This window comes from Crocodylus siamensis, chromosome 9 (genome assembly GCF_052110815.1).
Source record: "Crocodylus siamensis isolate JL-2025a chromosome 9, ASM5211081v1, whole genome shotgun sequence".
Taxonomy (NCBI): Eukaryota; Metazoa; Chordata; order Crocodylia; family Crocodylidae; genus Crocodylus; species Crocodylus siamensis.
Genome location: NC_143403.1, coordinates 32,405,488 through 32,427,914, shown reverse-complemented (window position 1 = coordinate 32,427,914; position 22,427 = coordinate 32,405,488). Strand labels below are relative to the sequence as shown.

The 22,427-nt window shown below is 45.7% G+C and overlaps 1 long non-coding RNA gene across 1 annotated transcript in view; it reads right to left on the bottom strand.

Annotated features, from left to right (window-relative positions):
• Positions 1-1,513: 1,513 nt before the first annotated feature.
• Positions 1,514-22,427, bottom strand: part of LOC149857280 (uncharacterized) — a 38,464-nt gene continuing 17,550 nt past the window's right edge. Inside the window, exon 3 of the long non-coding RNA XR_016444279.1 lies at positions 1,514-6,918. This is a non-coding gene — a long non-coding RNA (uncharacterized LOC149857280). The remainder of the gene's footprint in view (positions 6,919-22,427) is intronic.

Genomic DNA, 22,427 nt, shown 5'->3' with positions numbered 1-22,427 from the left:
TCCAATGCTTAACCACCACCATAGAGAGGTAGTTCTTTCTAATATCCAAGCTAAACTTCCCTTGATACAATTTGAGACCATTGATCATTGTCCTGTCCCTGTGGCCACAGGAAATAATGTATCCCTATCCTGTATACAGACACTCTTTGGATATTTGAAGACTGTTATCAAATTCTCCCTCAATCTTTTCTTTGGCATACTAAATTATCTCAGTACCTTTAACCTTTCCTTGTAAGTCCAACTTCCCAGACCGCTAAGCATTTTTGTTTCTCTCCCCTGGACTATTTCTAACTTGTTCACTTCTTTCTTAAAGTGTAATGCTCAAAATTGGACACAGTACTCTGGATAAGGCCTCACCGGTGCTGAATAAAGCAAAAGGGTTAATTCCCTGGATAGGAAAGTTACACTCCTATTAATACAACCCAATATGCAATTGGCCTTTTTGTAACCAGAGTACACTGTTGGTTCATATTCAGCTTAAGGTCCACCGTAAACCTTAGAACCAATACATAATGGCTGCTTCTGATCATCACCTTGTTCTCCTCTAGGTGCTTAGAAAGATTCCTTAATGACTTGTTCAATGATCTTTCCAGATAATGAGATCAGACTGACTTGTCTGTAATTCCCTATATCCTTTTTTCCTTTTTTAAAAAATGGGCACTATAGTTTCTCTTTTCCAGTTACCGGGAGCCATCATTCTGGGCATAATTAAGAGAGGATGGAAACAGATAGCTTTGGACTAAACTATTGAGGCAATGGGATTTGTGAACCAAACACAGACTCTGTCAAATTTTGATCTTGTAAAACTGTCTAAACCAGTTTTCATTCTCTGGTTACATGACTTGCATCTTTACTTGTTAGACCTGCAAACTATTCCAGAAGTGCACACTGTACTTGAACACATAGTCCACTCCATAGAATCAGCAAGGCTGATATCAGCATAGAATAGTCCACTCCATAGAATCAGCAAGACTATCTAATGCTTCACACAGAAGGATACATTTTAAGAGGCAGATTAATTCTCCAGCTGCAATATTTTGTGTGTTCCACTCTCTTATTATTTATACTGGTAAATACATGAAAAATCAGGCAGTTCTGTGCTTGACTTTTTCACTTGAGTTGACAAAACTAGTTAGCTTTGAATGTGGTTGAAAATCTGGCCTTGAAAGTGCTGAAACAAAACAAAAACAAAGTTTGTCAAATGCAGAGCATGACTCTCTGCCTGGTATTGAGCTGACCTTACTGTATGCTTTTGGGTGAGGTATTTTGTGGATGCTTTGAAGCATATTGACCTTCAACATACATTGCTATTTCCTTGACACACTGAGGCAGGGATTCCAAAGGAGTTTTCCAATGATCCATGGACTACTGACATTTATAGATCATAAGAAATTACTCAATTTTTCTGGGTTAATGGAGATGTAGAGAGACCTTCATTTACTAATAATAATCTGGGTGGGGGGAAAGGCTCAAAAGAAACTGTTTCAATCTTTCAGTGTGTATGGGAGTTTTAATATTTTAAATAGTTACATGGTACAGCTCTGTAAAATCCTACATAATTGTGTCACTGTACAATAAGATTTTATTCATTCACAAGGCAATGATCAGCCCTTTACCAGTGTGTGTGGGAATGGGATAGCAGGGAAGTACATTACCAATGGATGGAATAAATTTCATTTCTCTAACATTCTATAACTCAGTAATAAGATATATTTTCCTCTTTTGAAAGGGCATTATATATTGTAAAACACTATAAAGAATCTAATGAGATTATTGTGGAGAAACTCAATTTAGCTGACCTGGCAGCATGTTCTCCATTAGGTTACCTCACTTCAAAGCAGATCACCAAGAATGTGGAAGCAGGAGTGAGGTGAGGAGGATGGTCTGGTTACCAGGCTCCCTTTGAGATGTAAGATCACGAAGTAAAAGTTAATTTTATTATGAGTCACTAATAAAGAGAAAGAGGAAACAAGCTGTTTCCAAAATTAATTACAAACAGTGTGGATGAAACATGATGGCTAACTTTCTATAGGGTCACAAATGTGAATGGCTATGCAGTTCATTAAGCAAAGACAGTAGTACATTCAAGCACTACCAGAAAAAGTGAGGTATGGTCATTACGGAGCCAAATTCTCCAATGTTATTTGGGTAATTTTAGTATCCAAAGACCCCATAGGACCATTGTGATGGTTAAGATTCAGTAAACAGGTTTAACTAAGGGAATAGTGGAGCGGGGTATAAGCACTGGGAATAGGAACATACATCTCCTAGGGTAGTTATTGGTATAGTAAACAGCATTCAAGTCTGTTTTTTATAGCTACAAGTGAGCAAGAAACATTAAGAATATCCATTATCCCTGCCCTCCTTTCCATTGTCAGTTGGCACTTTACTAAAAGCATAGAAAAGAGACCTGTCTTAGAGGACTTGAAGGTGGGCACTGGTACTGACTTAATGCATGCTCCAGGGCTCAAATGCCCAGCAAACAAAATTAGCAGGTGCTCAGCACCCATGAGCCATGGTTGTTTTGATTTTACAAATTAGATCTCTGTGGCCACTTGTAGACATTAAAAAAAACAAACCAGAAGAAGCAATGAGTTCCTTCAACCCAGCTCTGCATTAATCTGTAAAGATTGGATGCTTCAGCAGCACTTTTTGACACTTTTAGCTAAAGCTGATTCAATCAGCTATTAGATGAAAGCACCAAAAAAGCCCCACTAAAGCACTCAATCTTTACAAATGTTGGGTGAACGCAGCTGGAATAACGTGCTGCCTCTTCTGGGTTTGCGCAGGGCTCAGCACAGAAATGCAAAAAAAAAATAACAAAAAAACCCACCCACCAGCAAACACCAAAGTCGGTGCCTATGGTGGGCAGGCACCAATCATTTTGAACAGTCCTTTTTATGTACAGGGTAGGGATACCTAGCATATGGCCTGTGGACTGCATGCAGGGGCATCCGTCAGAAAGGGAACCTTGCTAGTGAACCTTACCCTCAAGAAATCTTTGAGTTGTGCATCTCTCTGATAGGAAGTGATGTGAGTAATGTTTGTGAGCAGACAAATGGGTAATGAAGACTGGCATCTTAGTGGAAGGGATGTGATAAGAGGTGTGCAAAAACTCTGAAGAAGAGCTCAAGTTCTTAAAGGTCTTTAAAGGTAAGAATAAAATGTGGCAGAGAAGGGGGCAGCATTGTCAGGACCACTGACATCATAGAAATTAACAGAAATCATGATTAATTCTAACTCCTGCATGCATTTGCCTGGCCCAGTCCTGATCAATCTTGTGGATGGCCAAGTTAGTGCCAAACAGTGTCTAAGCATCACTATGGGGTGGGCACATAGTCAAAAAAGCTTGCGAACAACCTCCCTGAACATTTATCCATGGACACTGGTCTTCTACCTACTGAGGGCAAAGGCACACTGTAGAATTACTGTAGCCCAGCATTGCTCCACAGTGGACAAATGTGCTGTGTCCAGATGAACGTGGACATTTGGTTCCCCAGGTACAACTAGCAGCAGCACACTTTGTTGGGGGCCTCCCCACAAGTGGTGATCTGGGTGTGCAGAGCCTGGCCTGCAGCCACATGCCCTGCCCTGTTTTTTTTTGGCACTGTTTTTTTTTTTTGACGCCACACTTTGTGCCACTGCTAGTTGTCCCCAGGGAATGACCATACCATGCACACTCTGGTGTGCAGCAGATTACCCTGGGTGAAGTAGGGGAGGCTGGGACCAGCAACTGTGCTGGGGTCCTGGGACCAGCAGCCTTACCTGGGGTCCTGGGGGCCATGCTGCAGCTATGTTTATCCTGCAGCTGGGAGCATGGCCCACAGCTGGCCACGGCTCTAGCTGGCCAGGCTCTGGTTTTGGGAGGTACATGCTGCCTTCACATGTGACTAGGACTCCACATGTGACTAGGACTCACTTGTGAAACCCCATTATGTCATCCTTTTACTATCTACTTTTCATATTAGAATGTGAGGCTATATCTGCCCTCCATGTCCATAGCCACACACCACACATTCAGGTTTTTCCTGCTACCTTGCAGTGAGGTGGGGGGTTTTTGACCCCAGGACATCTGTGCACCCCCCAAGCCTCCAGGCGCCATGCAGCAGTGGAATCTGCCACTCCCTCCTTTTTTACCGGGGCCCGAAACTTACTTACTGGGAAGGCGCATGCATGCCTGTGCACATGTGCTCAGTCCCCCCAAATAATTTTTTCTCCCTTCACCTATAGACAGTATAAGCATGTATCCCAGCATTCATTTTTTCTTGATATGTATATTCATTTTTGCTACCTAGATAGCTGCATTTTCTAGTAGCTAAAACATAAACTGTGCAATCTTATAATTTAATTTACAAAATGTAATTTATGGGATTACAAAAACACAGTTTAGGAGTTTAATGTTTCCAATGCTTCAGAAAAGAGACCTTCCAGACCACAATAGCATAAGTTGTAAGCAATGACTTACAGACTCAGTTTTTCATAGTAAGCACTGTACAGAGAGTGGGTATCATTTTAGATTGCAATTCTAATATGAAAAGTAGATGTTAAAAGGAAACATAATGGCGTTTCACCTGTGAGTGCTAATGATTTTGGATTTTTTTTTCTAAGTGATAGTTCTATAAACTCAACTTGGAATTTGAGAGTAAAGATGGAGTCTACTTCTTATAATAAAAGTCCAGCACATCCAGTTAGACTATTGGTAACACCTATGCAGTTCCATTGCTTTCATCTGACCTTGTAACTGAAGTTTATTTTATAAGCCTGATGCAAGAAAAGAAACAGAATATAGATCACACTCTGGATGAAAAATTAAATGAACTGAAATGAAAAATTAAATTAAATGAAAAATAGTAATCTATTTTAGGGACTATTATTTTTTATGTTATTATTACTTTGTAGCCCTGGTCATAAGGTAATGTGCAAACACGTAACACAAAGATGCTTCCTGTCCAAAACCAGTGGGTAAGCTACCATCTTATATGCTTTTTGGCAGAGAAGTGTGCCAATGTGTACATATAAACCACCAGAGAAAAGGAAGGTTCTCTTTAAAATATAATTTATAGTCAGAAATGTGACTAGAAAAATAAGGATTAGTTGAGTAACAATGTAAAGAAACCTCTTTCTTTTAACACTGAACAAGAAGCCTTACAATCCCTAAAGCTACTCTGAGAACTTCACTATTACACCTTTTTATGCCCATTCTGTCCTGTCTCTCTGCTACAGAAAAGTAAGGGAAGAGTACACATCTTCACAGATTTCACAGTGCCTCAACCACCTTCCACAATATAGCTGCTCAGTTCATATATTTATGCAAATATCTAATTGCCAGTACAAAATAATGTTGGTATTTGGAAGTGCAACTGTATGTTCTTTAGGTCTCTCATATCAACACTGAGAATAAACATAACTGGAATTTAACTGATGATTCTTAAGATAAAAAGAAGATTAAACTCCAGTTCACTTGTGCAAAGATGTATTGCAATGATAACCACTGCATAAAGGGTTGGTGATCTCAGTGCAGTATGCAGACCATGTAAGTGTTCTCACTGCAAAAATCCCTTTCCTAACTGGCACCTTGGTTCTCAGCCTTCACAGAGAGGCAAAAAAATCCTTTATCTCTAGAGGTAACAAAGGATAATCTTCCATTATTTGCCCTTTTTTTACACATCAGTGAATGTACTTCTAATTCGCTTGAGCATAAGGGGAGGAAAAAAAACAGATAGACACAGGACCACCAGTCCATGGTTAAAGATGACAATGTTCCTTGGGGAATTTTGGAGTGCTCTTCTAAACCACACTGAACCTGATGCATAGGTAGACAGCTTCACCCTCAGGAAGCAAAAGACTCTCAACAATCAACTCTGGGTTCAATTCGATTTCTCTGGTAAATTCGATCTCTCTGGTAAAAGCAAAGGCAACAAGGATTTATCGAAAGTCTGTTTGGGCTGCACAGGATATGGTGGCGGTCCCTCAATGTTGAGGATGATGTCCGTCAGGCTTGATGGGTCCTCAGGTGACTGGGAGTGAGATTCACAGCCCCAGGTTGGTCTCCTTTTCCTTCCTCCGCCACCACTGTTCCATCTCAGGTGGATGCTTCAGCAGCACTTTTTGACACTTTTAGCTAAAGCTGATTCAATCAGCTATTAGATGAAAGCACCAAAAAAGCCCCACTAAAGCACTCAATCTTTACAAATGTTGGGTGAACGCAGCTGGAATAACGTGCTGCCTCTTCTGGGTTTGCGCAGGGCTCAGCACAGAAATGCAAAAAAAAATAACAAAAAAACCCACCCACCAGCAAACACCAAAGTCGGTGCCTATGGTGATCAAGTCTTTGGGCTTTGAAGTGGAGCGCGCCTTGGTGGACCAGGTGGTGCCATGCCAAACAGTCAGCAGCTTGCTCCTCCCAGCCATTAGTGTAGAGGCCTCTGTGCTTCAGAGTGACCTTGAGTGTGTCTCTGTAACGTTTCCTTTAGCTGCCCTTTGAGCATTGGCCAATGGAGAGCTTGGAGAGCTTGGAGAAGAATCTGGTGGGGGAGGTGGTTCTTGGGCATCCGGATGCAGTCGCTCATCCATTGGAGTTGATTTCTCAAGAGCAAGGCTTTGATGCTGGTGAATGCACCTTCATAGAGAATGCTTGCACTAGTCCGGCAGTCCTCCCATTTGATGCAAGCACTTCTGGTGAAAGCCCTCAAGGGTCTTAATGTGGCATCAGTAGATGGTCCAGGCTTCACTGCAGTAGAGGAGGGTGGTCAGCACGACAGCCTTATAAACCAGGACCTTTGTCGACTTCTGAAGAGCTTTTCAAATCCACATTGTTGCAGCTTGAAGGAGGCAGCACTGGCACAGTTGACCTGGTGCTGGACTTCTTCATCGCAGCCATTTGTTTATTTCTTGAATTCCAGTACAACAAATTCTGTTCTGCCAACAAATACAGCATTTTTTGCCCTGTAAACATGTTTTAGCCAACACAGATTCACCATCAAAAAAACTAAACAGGATGCAATAAAAGATATTCTATGACATTAGTTAGCACAAATGCTTCCCCACAAACTGTTTGATTAAGCTGGATTTAGGAGAAGTTATCTTTAGTAATCATCTGGAGAGAACAACAGACACCTGATAAATGTACATTTAAGAAGAGGGACAGGTAACAGAAGCCCTTGAGCTGTTCTGTGTCTGAATTTCAGAAGCTCCCAAGAATAGTTTCCTTTATGTGTGTGTTTAGCATAGGTTTTCTGCAGCGATAGGTAGATGCCAAGGGAGAGTAAACTCTTGCAAGGTGGGTTTTTTTCTGATTCCAAAACATCTATCTCGGCTTTTTTTTTTTTATCTCTTCAAAAACTATGGGTCTTAGCATAATGAGAAACTTTCATCAAAACCAGATTAAGGCAACATTCAATTCCACGTGTTGCTGACTAGGATTTCACACTTTCCAGTGAGCTCAGTTGAACATACCTAACATATTTGCATGCTGACAGGTGGGGCAGCAATTTTCCCCTGAGGGCTGGGTTGGCAGATCAGCAGCTAAAGGTAAAAACATGTTTATTGCAATGAGTAATTGCTGCAAGGGGAAACTTGCTTGAACCACGGATTTAGCAAGATTTGTGAAACTGCTGCCTCTTCCTCGTCTACTCCGCCTAAAATGGCAACTAAAAAAAATAAGCAGAAAATCCTCATCCAGAACTTCAGGAAGAAAGTGACAGAGCAAAATGATTAAGCCTTTAAAGACTTTAATAATGATGAAGATCAGGGAGTATTATATAGATACTTTAAATATTTTTCTCTTTCTCTTGAATCTGTAGCAAGATCTAGTGATATGAACCTAAAATAAGGTGCTAGGATCTCTTGAATTTTATTTTTAGTTTTGTCTGTACAACTAACATCTCAATTTTCTTGTCCATGAAGGGAGAGGAACCAACATTCCTAGAGAAACTGGTTGTTTGGCTTAGGGTTGCTCATATCTGCAAAAGTCTTGCACAGCTTACACACGTGAGTAGTCCTCTTGAATGCAATAAAGCTAATGCACCTAAGCTTGTATGACCAACACTTGTAAGTAGTAAGATTTACTCATTTAAGACAACAAAATCTGGCAGTGATACTGTTTCATATTCTGGTTCTCAGATGCTAGTTAGCACAAGTCTTATTGGTAGAGTGCGCTAAGTAAACTACATACTAAAGAAAAATTGTTCTATTTACCTCTCATTCTCTCATTACTGAAAAGCTTTATAGTAAAATGCTTTCATTGCTCATAAGGCAAACTAGTTGCTTGGTTTGATAAAAACAAAGATATTGCCATTATATTCTGGCAATAAGAATACAGAATAATGAGTTGACTCTGACCTTATCTGTAGACCACAGAACACTGCTTGCAGGTACTAAGGGATAGCTGTGCAAGAGGCCCTGCACTATTTTTAAATAGGTGTAATGTTGGAGACAGGCAAGGGAGCAGGAGCAGGACAGATGTCTGGGGGAGACTCTGGGCTGCTGCACAGACCATAGGCAACACTAAAGAGACTGCTGTAAGTTAAAAATCATCTTTGAAGATACTGTAATTTACACCAGGAGCCCCTTTGACTCCAATCACACCACGGAATTTAGAAAGCAAGAAGGCTTCGTAAAACTGCCTTTGCACTCTCTTGTAGGGTCATCATATTTCCAGGTTCAAAAAAGAGGACACCTGTCATGGGTTGGGTGGTGGGGGTGGGGCAGGGGGAATATGATGATGGCGGGGTCAATGACATGCTGGTGCCCTGCCCTGCCCTGCCCAATCTGTTACCCCTTACAGACAAGCCATGCCCACAGCCCTGCTGCTGCCCCTCACTCTGGACCCACTGACCCCAGCCATGTCAGTGTCCCTCACTCCCAAACAGCATTACCCTGGCCCCCCACTCCCTGCTGGTGCCCCTCACTCCCGACCCCCAGACCCCTGTGCCCCCAGCCCTGCTGCCTAAGTAGCTCCTGCATTGCGCACACAGGCTCATACACACATACTCTCTCATTCACTTGCTCTCTCTCCATCTCTTGCCTGGGAGCTTGCTGGAGCCTGCGCAGGGAGCACGTGACCCCTGACAGCCAAACACATTGCCCGCTGGTGCCACCCCCAGACAGCCAGCCCGGGAGAGCAGAAAACCCAGACATTTGGTCTTATTTTAAAAATCCACCTGGACACAGCACAGGGGTCCAAAAAAGAGGACGTGTCTGGGAAAACCCAGATGTATGGTAACCCTACTCTCTTGGCCTCTTTTTGCTTACAACTCCTCACAAAACCTGGAACAGTCCCAGTCTTTGATAGCATGAGATCCTAACCATAGAATCATAGGAAGTTAGGATTATTTATGTTGAAGTTGTTATGGAAGATGTGTACTTATGCTTTTCTTTTATGCAGCGATAGCTCACATTTAGCTTTGGCTGGGGAGAAGCAAGAGAGAAAATGGGATTTAATTACAGATTTCATAGACAGGACTGGAAGGGACCTTGGAAGATCATTGAGTCCAACCCCCTGCCTGAGGGGCTGGAAGTCAGCTGAGTTCATAGGATACCAGGAAGATAAGCATCCAAATTTCTCTTGAAGGCATTCAATATAGGTGTTTGAACCACCTCTGATGGCAGGCTATTCCAGACCTTGGGGGCTGGGACAGTAGAGAAATTCTTCCTTAAGTCCAGCCTGAAACGGTCTCACAGTAGTTTATAACTGTTCGACCTTGTCATTCCTTGGGGTGCTCTGGTGAACAATTGTTCCCATCCTGGTAGTCACCCCTGACAAACTTACAGGTAGCCATCAGATCACCCCTGAGCCTGCGCTTTTCCAGGCTGAAGAGCCCCATAACTCTCAGCCTGTAGTCATAAGTTCTGTTTTCCTGCCCTCTGATCATGCGCATGGCTCTCCTCTGGACTCTCTCAAGCTTCTCCACATCCTTTTTGAATTGTGGAGCCCAAAACTGGATGCAGCACTCCAACTGTGGCCTCACCAAGGCTGAGTACAGTGGGAGAATGCTGTCCCAGGATTGCTTGAGAAGCATTTATGGATGCAAGCCAGCATTTTGCTCACTTTACTAGCCACAGCATAACACTGAAGGCTTATGTTCATGTTGTGGTCAATCATGACCCCCAAGTCCCTTTCTTCCGTAGTGCTAGCCAGTGTAGCACTGCTGAGTCTATAAGGATGCTGCAGGTTTTTCCTCCCAAGGTGGAGAACCTTGCATTTTTCAGTGTTAAACACCATCAGGTTCTCATCCGCCCATTTCCTGAGCCTGTCATTGTCAGCCTGAATCACGCTCCTGTCCCCAGGATGCTTTATCCCAGAGGTTGGTATCATCAGCGAACTTGGCCAGTCTACTTCTGACTCCAGTGTCCACATCATTAATGAAGATGTTGAACAATATAGGTCCAAGGACAGAGCCTTGGGGGACCCCACTGGTCACAGGGCACCTTGACGATTGACTTCTGTCAATTACCACCCTCTGGGTCTGACCATGGAGCCAATTCCCCAGTGTTACCAGATTTGCCTATTACTTTGAGGTGTGCTCATTTATTAGGGCTAGGGTCTTGGTAATTCTATCAATGTGCTGCTTGTGTTACTTGTGTTTCTATATGGAGCTGTATCTCTCCCTTCTGCAAGCCCTCACTCCCCAATGGAGCTATCTTGCAGGACTCAGTTCAGTGGGGCTGGGTTCCTCCAGTCCCCAAATCAGTCATACACACACAAACACACACAGATTAATGTGACACACCTGACCTGGTCGGGTTGATCAGCATGGACAGGCTGACACCCTCATATGCCAAGAATCAGTTCATCAGAGCAACAATAAACTAGTCAGACACAAGCACACAGTTAAACAGAATACCTCTGAATCTGGCTGGGTGTCCAGATGACACCCTCATGGGCCAGCATTCAGTTCATTAGGGCACGTCTGAGCCAAACTGGGTCAATCAGCCTGTACAAGCTGATCCCCTTATGTGTTTCAAACTCAGCACGTCCCAATCTTTTAGCCTCTTGATGAGCAGACCCCACAGTATTTCTGGGTTCACAGGGATCTTTAGCTTAGGTAAGAGGGGCGTTGTTGCGGAGCAAGTGGGGAAAAGAGAAGTAAAGAAGGAAAAATATACCCAATTACCACCAGTTTGACTATAAAAGTTATTTATTGCTAAGTAGATGAAATATATATTGACACTAGTAGTGATAGACATGCAAAGGAAAAACAAACACGAACAGTTACAGTATACCCTGGTTTCACTAAGTATTTGAGGAAACTTAGCTCAAGCTTAACTAATACAGTTCAAGTTCAGAAATCTATTGCTTAGAGAGAGAGAAGAGAAAAGAGAGAGAGAGCTGGGATCTCACCAGTCCAAGGCACTCGGGTTGCGGAGCTGACAGGTCAAAGTTCTCAGCACAATCCTTGAAGGGAGATGATCTGCCTCCTGCAGCCTCGCCAGAAGAAAGCGAGTGGTGTCAGCACACACACTGCTGCTTCTTTTACAGATTTTTATATCCCCAGTTCAGCTTCTTTCAGGCATTCTCAATAGTGTAAATCAAATTGCCCTCTCTATTGACAAGGGGTTGTCTGGGTGGAACATCTCAGGAACTTGATTGATACTCAGGAAACACCTACTTGGGAGCCAGCTTGACATTATATACTTGATGGGATATCTCTTGGTGTCTTCAGAAACAATAGATTGCAGCATCAGGGTTTTGGATTTTTACTTGCTGTAAGCAAGCCTCAGCTTAGCATGACTTTTCCAGATCTTAGTATAGTCTTTTAACAGATGTACGGCAATTATTGGAGCGTTCATAACCTGTTGTGGAGAGGACTTCCACCAGTCGTCTCGGGAAAAGTATGACAACACTTGTGGGCAGGGCTCCAACGGGCTGGACGCTGTGATGAACTGTGTACCATTGTTCAAATGTTGCCCATACCCCCTCTGACTCGGTCTATTGCCTCAGCATTCCCTAACCCGGCAACCGAGTTGTAGCCAATTAAGTTTACATCAGCCTCCCATAGTGGGACCGGGGAATGTACGGCCCGAGATGCGTATTAAACTTACTTTTGCTTAGAGGTGTGTGTGGGGAGGGGTGGGGGAGGAGGAAAAGTCCTTTGTAAATCCAGATTAGAACTGGTCTGATAAATGCTGAGCTGGGTGTGAGGGTTGATTTAGCATTTGGAACACAGCTTCCCCATCATGCAGTGCTCCCCTGCTTCACTGATCCCAGAATTCACCGCAGTCTCTGCTTCAGGCTTTCTATTCTCCATCTCTCATGTAAATGAATGCCCATCTCCAATGTTCCCATCTCCGATGCAAATGAGACCTAGGCCAGTTGTTTCACTTTTGTCACCCTTATCTGGAGGGTTTTAGGTGTGTCTCTCACTGCATCTTAATCAGTTTCTGTTTAGGTGTGGGGGTGGGGGGGAGATGGCGATTCTTTGTGAGTCAGACAGTCTGTGTCCTGTGTCAGGGTTCCCCCAGAACATGGAGCTGACAGATAACACCAGCCAGCAAATCGTGGTGGACCCAAGGCTGCAGTTGGCCAGTTTTGCCAAGAGGTGATCATGGGATACCAGATCGAAGGCTTTTTTGAAGTCAAGATATATGACATCAATCTCCTCTCCCTTGTCCAGGTGATAGGTCACCTGATTGTAAAAGTAAATAAGATTGGTCAAGGAAGACCTACCCACAACAAACCCGTGATGGCTATCCCTCAGGATGTTGCCATTGGCCAGTCCTTTAAGAATGGCCTCTTTAATAATCTTTTCTAAGACCTTGCCCAGGATAGAGGTCAGGCCGATGGGCTTGTAGTTTGCTGGATCCACATTCTTGAAGATAGGCACCACATTGGCCTTCTTCCAATCTTTGCGCACTTCACCAGAGTGCCAGGAGTTCTCAAAGATCCATGCCAGGGGCTGGGCTATGATGCTTGCCAGTTCCATGAGTACCCTGGGGTGTAGATTGTCAGGGCTGACTGACTTGAAGGTGTCCAGCCTCTCAGCTGGGGGTTCAAGGATCCCCCAGAGTTCTTACATTTCAACTGGGTTTTTTTGTTTATTAGACATGGCCTTGTATCTAAGGTCTTGGTATCCAGGTAATCAGTCAAGTTTGAATTTTTCATCCACTTTTAATTTAGTGTTCCAAGCAAGCTGTCCCAGGGACACAGGATCAGGCAAGGGGAAAGCCACACCCATAGGCAGACCCCAGATAAACAACAAGGAAGAAAACCTACCTATTGCAAGGCTCCAAAGAAATGAAGAAGCGCACCAGGGAAAATCACCCACGTGGTTTATCAGCCACGCTCATCTACACCTGAGGCCAGGTAATGTCATCAAGAGGCATTACCTGGCCGGGATAAAAATCGGCCCTGGGAGCATGGGAAACAGCATGCTGGCAGGAACAAAGAGTGCAGTGGGGAGCTGCTGTGGCAGAGGCTCCCAGTGCCAGCAGGGAGCCAAAGAGCTGGCAGGGGGTGGATCGGTGGCTGCAGGAGGGGCTGCGAGCCCGGCCCACCCTGGAGAGAAATAGCACTGGCCAGGAGCAGAAGAGCCAGTGCAGAGGCAAGCAGTAGCAGTGGCAGGAGCTGTTGCAGCCACCACCAGGAGTGAGAAGCTCAGGAATGAGCTGGAGGGGCTGGATGAGAGATTAGCGGCAGCAGGAGCTGCTGAGCGCAGCGGTAATGGGTGGAGCAGAGGTGCTGAGCTAAAGAGGGCTCCTGCAGGAGCCAAAAGAGATCCTGATCGGGTCGGGAGCGTGGGTCCCAGCCTGGAGGACACACCCGCCGAAGACACTGGGGACATGGAGTTGGTGAGCCTACGGCACTAGGGTGCCTTGCCTTCCCTTCCCCCCCACCCTTCCTTCTTTTTTTTCCTTATTGTGTTTTCCCCTCACTGCTTTGTTCCCTCTTGGCCTTCGTTAGCAGAGCTTGGGGGTCCTCACCAATGGGCTTGTGGCATGGTGGTGGTGTAGATTCTTTAGGTTTCCTTTTTTCCTTATTTTGTTTTCTTCCCCGGCTCGGCACGGGTTTACACAGCACTTTCCACTGGACTTCAGGAGATCAGGGATCTTGAGACGGAGGATTGCAAGGTGTTGTGAGCATGGCAGTGGTCAGTGGCATCCTCCTGGAATGTCCAGAGAACATCTCGGAAGATGGGACACCTCAAATCCCCCAGACCCAGGTGGAGCCTCAGATGTTCTTCCGCAACAAAGGGGACAAAGGTGCCAAGGAGGACATTGTCCAAAGGTTGGTCGCAAAGAGATCCGGAGGCCCATCTCAAAGGGTGGCACCCGCCAGGGTGTAGGGGAGGTTGGAGCCCCGTGGACACTTGCCAAGGTACATGACAAAGCTGGAGGCACCCTCAAAGGAGACGCCCTACACTGAAGATCCATCTAAAGTCATGGCAGATGATTTTGGGGGCCACTCCAAAGATGATTGAGGAACCCTCTGAGGCCTACACGAGGCTCCTTGGTGCGCAGGACCAGCTGCACATCCAAAGGCGGTGCGAGAGCGGGTCATCAAGTGGAGGTGGGCACAAAAGCCAACACACAGCACATGCCATATTCTACAAAGATAGAAAATGGCATCATTTCCATAAACACATACATCTTTTAAATCAGGCTTGTCCAACATATGGCTCGTGGGCCGCCATGGGCCCACCAAGCCATTTTCTGAACCCCATGGTGCTGCAACAGGAAACAAAAGTAAACACTGTTTACTTTCATTTCCACCCCTAGCCCCTCCCCCAGCCACTCAGCAGATTCCTAATGGCTGCTGAAGGGCTGGGGAAGGGACAAGGTTCCCACACGCACTGCGTCAGCTTGATGTTGCCAACACGGTGCGGCTCTTCCCCTCCCCCTCATTTCACAGTGTCCCTTCCTTGCCCCACCCCTTCCTTCCTCATTTGCATGACAGCTCCTCCCCTCTCCCACATTGCAGGGTTTCTGTTCCTAGCCCCACCACTCCCTCATTTGCATGCTGGCCCCGCCCTGAGCCGGGCCCCGCCGGCTGCGTGGGTCGGAGCAGGTCACGGTGCAGTGGGCGGGTGGGCACAGAGGGCGTGGATGCTGGCTCAGAGGGATGCTGTGGCCGGGTCTGTGGGAGATACTGTTGCCGTTGCTGCTGTGTCTGTCGGGGCGGGAAGCTGGCATTGCTCCTGCCTCCCCACATCCCCCTGTACCTGCAGAAATCACGCTGGGGGTGGTGAGTTGCGAGCCCCGGGGAGGGAGGACCCCTGCCACTTGGGCTTGGGCTCGGGCTGCCCTGGGGAGAGGGAGCAGGGGGGTGTCCTTGCACATCCTGCACCCCCCTGTAGAGTCCTCACATGTCCCCCTGGTTGCTGAGCCCAGGTGCACAAGTGTGGGAGCATCCACAAGGTCTCCCAGGTGGCAGGGAGGACACAGTGGGGTCAGGCGGCACCCCTTCGTCCCTGCGCCCCCAGGCCATGGATGGACTGGACAGCCACTCGAGCACCGACTCCTGTCAGCCCACTGGAAGATAAAAAGTTCATGATCTGGCCCCAGATTCAAAAAGGTTGGACACCCCTGTTTTAAATGAATGCCCACTGTCCTTCAGGTACACATAATAGCTGCAAAATAATTAGCCCCTTGGGACTGAAATATGTAATCATGTAACCAGCCCATATCGTCTTCAGGCTAATACATACGTAATGTATTTACACATAGTCCATGTGAATGCATCTTTATGTCAGCACCATCATTCAATAGACACATCTTTTCACCAGGCCACAGCCTTTAACCTAGGGCCTCAGCCTGACCAGTGCAACTAAACATCCCAGCCTGCCACCCTGCAACTTGTCACTTAGGCTGGTCAAGGCTGCCCTGAAGCCTCCAAAGGGGCCTAGCTCTCCATCCATTCACTGGCACTGGAGTGGCTGGCAGGAGTCAGCTGACTGTTCAGTTCCCTCATATAAACCCCCAAGCTGGAACAAAAAGTATTTGAGTAACAGGGCTCAACCTGATATCAGACTGCCTTGTTGTTTCTTGTGTGCCAGTCTCCTGGCTTCTCAACCCAGCTTTCTCTCTGCCTGATTCCCTGGCTTCCCAATTTGGCTTGTTCCTAGACCCGTTGCTCTGATTGACCTTCTGAAATCCTGACCAAGGTTATCCCTGGAATCTGCTTGTTCCTCCTGATTCATAAATTGTAAGGCTAGAAGGGACCTCAGAAGATCATCAGGTCCAGCTTCCTGCACCAAACAGGAAAGACAACCAGGATCAGGTGACCACCCAGTCTCCTCTTGAAGACTTTCAAGGTAGGCAACTACATCACCTCTGAAGGGAGCTTATTTCACAGTCTGGACAGTCTAGTTGTGAAGCAGCTTTTCCAAGTGTTGAGCCTGAAATGGTCTTCCAGGAGTTTATGACCATTACTCCTAGTTTTCCCCAATGGTGCCCTAGTAAGCAGTTGTTCACTGAGCCCTTGATGTACACCTCTGATGTAGCAGTAAGCTGCTACCAAGTCCCCTCTCAGCCTTCTTTTTTTCAGGCTGAAGAGTTCCAGATCCCTCAGTCTTCCCTCATATGGCTTGCTGCACAAGTCTCTGATCATATGGGTGGCCCTTCTCTGAACTCTCTCAAGCCTGTCTACACTTGTTAAAATGTAGTGCCCAGAACTGGACACAGTACTCCAGCTGTGGTCTTACCAATGCCAAATAGAGCAGGAGAATCACTTCTTTGGTTTTGCTGGAGATACATCAACTGATGCATGTCAAGGTATTGCTAGCTCTGCTGGATACAGAGTCACGCTGCCAGCTCATGTTCATACTGTGGTCCAGGTCCCTTTCATATCTAGTGCTGGTCATGCTGGCGTTGCCAAGCCTGTAGGTGTGCAGGGTATTGTTCATCCCCAGCAGGGAGTACTTTACATTTCTCGACTTTGAACTTCATCTGGTGTCAGTCTGCCCAACTTACAAGCCTGTCTAGGTCTGCCTGTATCTACAGCCCTATCTTCATGTGTGAGCATGCTTCCCCATAACTTGGTGTCATCCGCAAACTTGGCCATTATGCTCTTCATTCCCACATCCAAATCATTGATGAAGATGTTGAATAGCACTGGCCGAAGCACACCACTCACCATTTCTCGCCAGGAATACACACATCCATTCATTAGAGCTCTCTGGGTCCTACCCTTTAGCCAGCTTCCTACCCACCTGACTGTCTTGCAGTTAAGCCCACAATCTTCCAATTTTCTTGCAAGAACATCATGGGATACCAGATGGAAAGCTTTTTGGAAGTTGAGGCATATAATGTCAACCTCCTCTCTCTTATCCAGGTGGCAAATCACCTGACTGTAAAAGGAGATGAGGTTGGTAAGATAAGGCCTGCCTGTGATGAAGCTATGCTGGCTGTCATTCAGAATCCTACCTTCTGCAAACCTATTGCACATAGAAGCCTTAATGAATTTTTCCAGGATTTTCCCTGCAATAGAAGTTAGGCTAATTGGCTTCTAGTTACCCAAGTCCTCCTCCTCCCTTCCTTGAAGATAGGCACAACTTTGGCCCTCTTTCAATCCTTGGGGACCTCCCTGGAGTGCCACAAGTTTTGGAAGAGATTCGCCAGGGGTTATGTGATTACTTCGGTCAGCTCCTTCAGCACTCTTGCATGAAGTTCATCTAGTCCTGCTGACTTACTTTAATCTCCCTTGCCATTCCCAAACATGTCCGCTTTTTTGGACCCCTGTGCTGTGTCCAAGCAGGTTTTTAAAATAAGAGCAAATGTCTGGGTTTTCTGCTTGGGGCTGGGAGCAGCGGGCAAGGTGATTGGCTGCCAGAGGTCACGTGCTCCCTGCACAGGCTCTAGCAACCAGGGAGAGAGAGAGAGAGAGTCAATGTGTATGCAATGTGGGAGCTGCTTGGGCAGGAGGGCTGGCGGGGTCAGGAGAGAGGGGCCCCCAGGGTGGGGAGCAGGGTACTGCAGTTTGGGAGTGAGGGACACTGGCAGGGGTGGGGTCAGTGAGTCCGGAGTGAGGGGCAGCATCAGGGCTGGGGGTGTGTGGCTTGTCAGTGGGGGCCAACAAAATAGGCAGGGGCAGGGTTCCGCTGCCTCCCACACCACCATATTCCCCCTGCTCCTCCCCCCCCAGGTGTCCTCCTTTTTTGGACCTGGAAATATGGTAAACCTAATTCTAGTAACCCTTCTCTGTCTCTGTTCTTGTTACTTATGGTCCAAAAAACTTATACAAACCAGAATTGGGCACAATATTCTTACCAGTTCTTATCAGCATCTTGTACAAAGGCATCAGTTCTCACTCTTTACACTAGAAATACCTCACCTCCTGATACCTTCTAAAAATCATGTTAGCCCAGTTATTCTGTGATCAAGCTGAGGAACTCCCAATTTATAGCAGATATGTTGGCCATTATTCCCTATGGGCATGACTCTGAGAAGTGTACTATTGTTTCATTGCATTTTTATTATTCCAGTCCTTGAGATAACTCAGACAGAGATAACTCAGATCTCCCTGTTGGATGATTTGATCTTCCTCTCCCCTGATGATGCCTTCTAAGTTTGAGTCATCAGCAAATGTCATCAATCAACCTTTTGTGCCAAATTTGTGAACGAAAAAAGTAACAAGATGGGTCCAAGATTCTTGAGTAATGTCTCTATTAACTTTCTTCTTAATATACTCCCTTCCTAATTGTGGTCTCTGCATCAGTTCTATACGTACCTGATAATTCTTTTACTAATCCCCATCATCTCCAGCTTAAGGAACAATTTCCCATGTGGCACCATATCAAATGCTTGTTAGTACAGATAGATAAGATATAAAGCATTTCCTTCGTCTAAAACCAGTTATCTTATCAAAGAAGGGTATCAGTTTAGTCTGGTAAATCCACAGTGCATTTTAGTGAACTTCCCATTTCCCTCCATGTAATGAATTAATCTGTCCTTCAAAATTTGGTCTAAAGACTTGCATACTATTCAAGTCAGACTAAAGATTCTGTAGTTGTCTAGATAATTTCTCTAACCTACTCCAACCCTTTTTATGACAAGTTCTAAATTTATTCTCCAGCCATATGGTACAGTCTCAGACTTGATAGATTTGCTAGAAATACTTATTACTAAATTTGTTATTTTTATAACAGTTGTTCTAGTATCCCGGCATAGAAATTAAGGTTTTTGAATTTTGCTTCTACCCCAGTTGTGGCAATTTTCATACCTTTCTTCCCCACACCCAACCCAAGATGCTTAGCTATATTTTCCTTATTAAAACTTAGGGGTTGCCTGAAAACTAAAATAAATGCTTTATCTAAGTTATCTTTAACCATGACCTCATCCTCACTTTATAGCAGCCCCACTTTGTTCTCTTTTTTATTCATATGACTTAAGAACTTCCTGCTATTTATTTTCCTTCATAGTATCTAACACAGCTTATCTTCTGGTGATTCTCACTTTATCTTAAGGCATATCTCTGCTGATGTATTTTATTCCATTCTTTGTAATTGCTCCTCTTATTCCTAATACCTTTTCTGAGAGAGGTTATTCATCCAGTTAGATCCAGAAACCTTTCTTACCAGTTTTTTGCCTTGGTTGGGATACAAATTACAGATAATGTTAGTACCCTTGTGTAACAGGAGTGCCTGCTCTGTTCCAATCTCACTGTGGCCCATCCACCTATTCTGGGCTAACCGCCCACCTTCTCACCCGCCATGCCTTGTTGGTAATTATTTAATTGATCTTAATATAGCGGGAGGCTGCCCATTTCCTGTCTCAACACCAGGGGGCACTATCTGTGGCTCGGTTCCTCCCTTACACCACAGCCCAAGCCTCACAGATGACATCAATAGTTCTCACAATCACCGGCCCTTTGCTGGGCCCCAGAATCCTACCATTGAGCCCCTCCATGATCCCTCCATTCCAGGAGCCTAATTCGCCTTCATTCTCAGCAACATAGCTCCCTGAGCTGCTTCCCCCTCATGGATGTGGTCCACCCCCACAATTTTGGGCTACTAGCCCTGGCCCACCTCCAGGCCAGTCAGAACCCCAGGCCCTCAGGTCTTGGGCATTCCTCGTGGTGGGCCCCTGGCCCTTTGACCCTTCCGGTCCTGGCCCCAGCATGGACCAGTTGGGGGAATGTTCAGACAGGTTCGTGAGTCCATGGCCTCACACTCTTCCTCTGGGGTCCACCTTCCAGACCCTACAAAGGGGGCAACCCACCTGGTTGTGGGGGCTAGGGGTTAAGGCACCCCAACCCACCTTTCACCGGGGTGGTAACTGGCCTGGCATTTCCTGGGGGCTCCCGCACCACTGGGAGCCCCACCAGGCCACCCACTCCTGGCAGGGTGCAGTTTTAGGTCACGCCCAGGACCAGGAGCCTCCTGACCATCCTCTACCCCTCCTCCCTTACCTCCAGATGATACCAGCAGCCCAACAGCCAGGCAATGCTGTTGCCTGCCTCCCCAGCAGCAAAATGCCCTGTTTACATGGGCAGCCCTGAATCTAAAATGGCTGCCCTCATCAGGCACCTACTGGCTGCTGCCTTCTGGCCCCTTAAAGTGGTAGGCACAAACAGTGCCCCACCACACCTTGCCTTAAAGAAATTCCAGGCCTTCTTTACATGCGACTCACTGTACTCCTCAGTATCACTGATTTTATTAACTAGTTTCCTCAATTTATAATATTTATTTTGAAATCAAGAACTTTAATTACAGACCCACTTGGTTCATCTTTCAGGTACCAAATCAAAATACACTTTGCAGCTTGTACACATAATGATCTTCAGTATCTCTCCAGTTTTCCATCTTCTTCACTATTGCCTCATTTGCAACATTTGTTTCAGCTCTTTGTCCCTATATTTTACATGAGAAGATTAATAACTTTTACAGACACCCGTTTATGGCTCACTGCCTACTGGCTGCTTGGCTTTTTAAGTCTATTGACTAGGTCAGTCCTAATCCCTTGTCTAGATTCAATAGTTAACTATCTAGTACATATGATCAAAGGTAAGGAGTTCCTTCAAACTACAAGGCATCTGTCTTGCTCCCAACACAATGACTTAATAGACTTTGCAAGCCACAAGACTACAACCAAACAAGTTCATTTATCCCAAGAAATAAATACCATCTCTTCTTCAGTATGGACAAGACCCAGGTTTACCACACTTCGCTTACTGGCCGGATTATCTACATGCAGAAGTGTTTACAGCATTTCTCTTTTTCCATGCTAGGAGTCAGGGCCCTGTAGGTTGTTTTCACTGGGCAAGTAAACAAGCAAGCAATCCTACTCCTGCCTTATTCCTTCTTATGGAAAAATACCAAGAGCTCATTAGTAATACATATATGAATTAATTATCAGTCACTGGATGAAGCCACTGTAGTAATTTTGCCATCTTTTCCCAAAGGTTCTTGAGTTTTTCTTATGTAGATTCCATTTAAAACTCAGTGTCTTTGTTGCCATTCACTAACATTTGCTACTTCACAAAAGTGGCGAGTTGTAGATGCAATTTTCCCAAGTAGCCACCTTTCATATTGAACAAAATAGTCTTTTATAATATGGAATTGCAAGCCTGGTGGGGGTGTCGCAGGTCTGTCTGCCTGCCTGTTGCCTCTATTTATCGGCTGTTACCTGTAAGCACGGAGGGCACCCCATGGCCAGTGGGGCAGAGAGAAAAGTGATTGGCTCCTGATCACTTTTCCCCACATGTAATGGTATCAGTTGGGTGCATTGTTAGCAGGGGTGGGGAGGGGGAGGAGGACTGTGGGAGTAGATCTGTCTACCTGCTCCCTTTGCTCTCTGCCCCAATAGCCTTGGGGTCCCCTCTTCGTTCACTTTTCTCTAAATTAACTTGGTTCCATGGTTTTACTAAGCAGTGTTTACCGCTTCTTGCAAATTGTTTACCTTGAAAACTCGGTAATGGTTGGGTTGTTATTTAGGTAAGTTAAGGTGAATAAATCAGTAAAGATTAATTATGTAAAAGAGAACTATCTGTCTCCTTTTCTTTCAATGTGTCTGCTATCCTCACTTGCAAATAAACATTTGTTTGAAACATCAGGGAAGGTTGTTTAACCAATGCTTTAACCCAGTGAATCCCCAAGTGGCACATGTTGGGGGACAGGGATAGATTAAGATTCCTTGGGGCCCTAGGCCCCCCTCCTATAGTCCAGGGGCCCTCACATCTTGTACCCTGCCCCATAGCTATGGGCTCTGTCCCTGGCTGGCACCTCAGGAACAGAAGCTAGAGCAGGATGTGCTGCCTTCCAGGTGCAGGGCAGGAGCCACAGCCCTGCCCCACAGCTGTGGGCTCCATCCCTGACTGGTGCCACAGAAGCAGAGGCTAGAGCAGGACACGTTGCTTCCCAGGCCCAGGGCCAGCTGACCCATACATTAATCTGCCTATGGAGGTAGGGCACTGACTGCAGGTCAGTGGGAGAGATGGGCACTGCTAGGACCAGGGATGCCATCGCGCGTTAGAGCCACAGGGATGGTGTAGA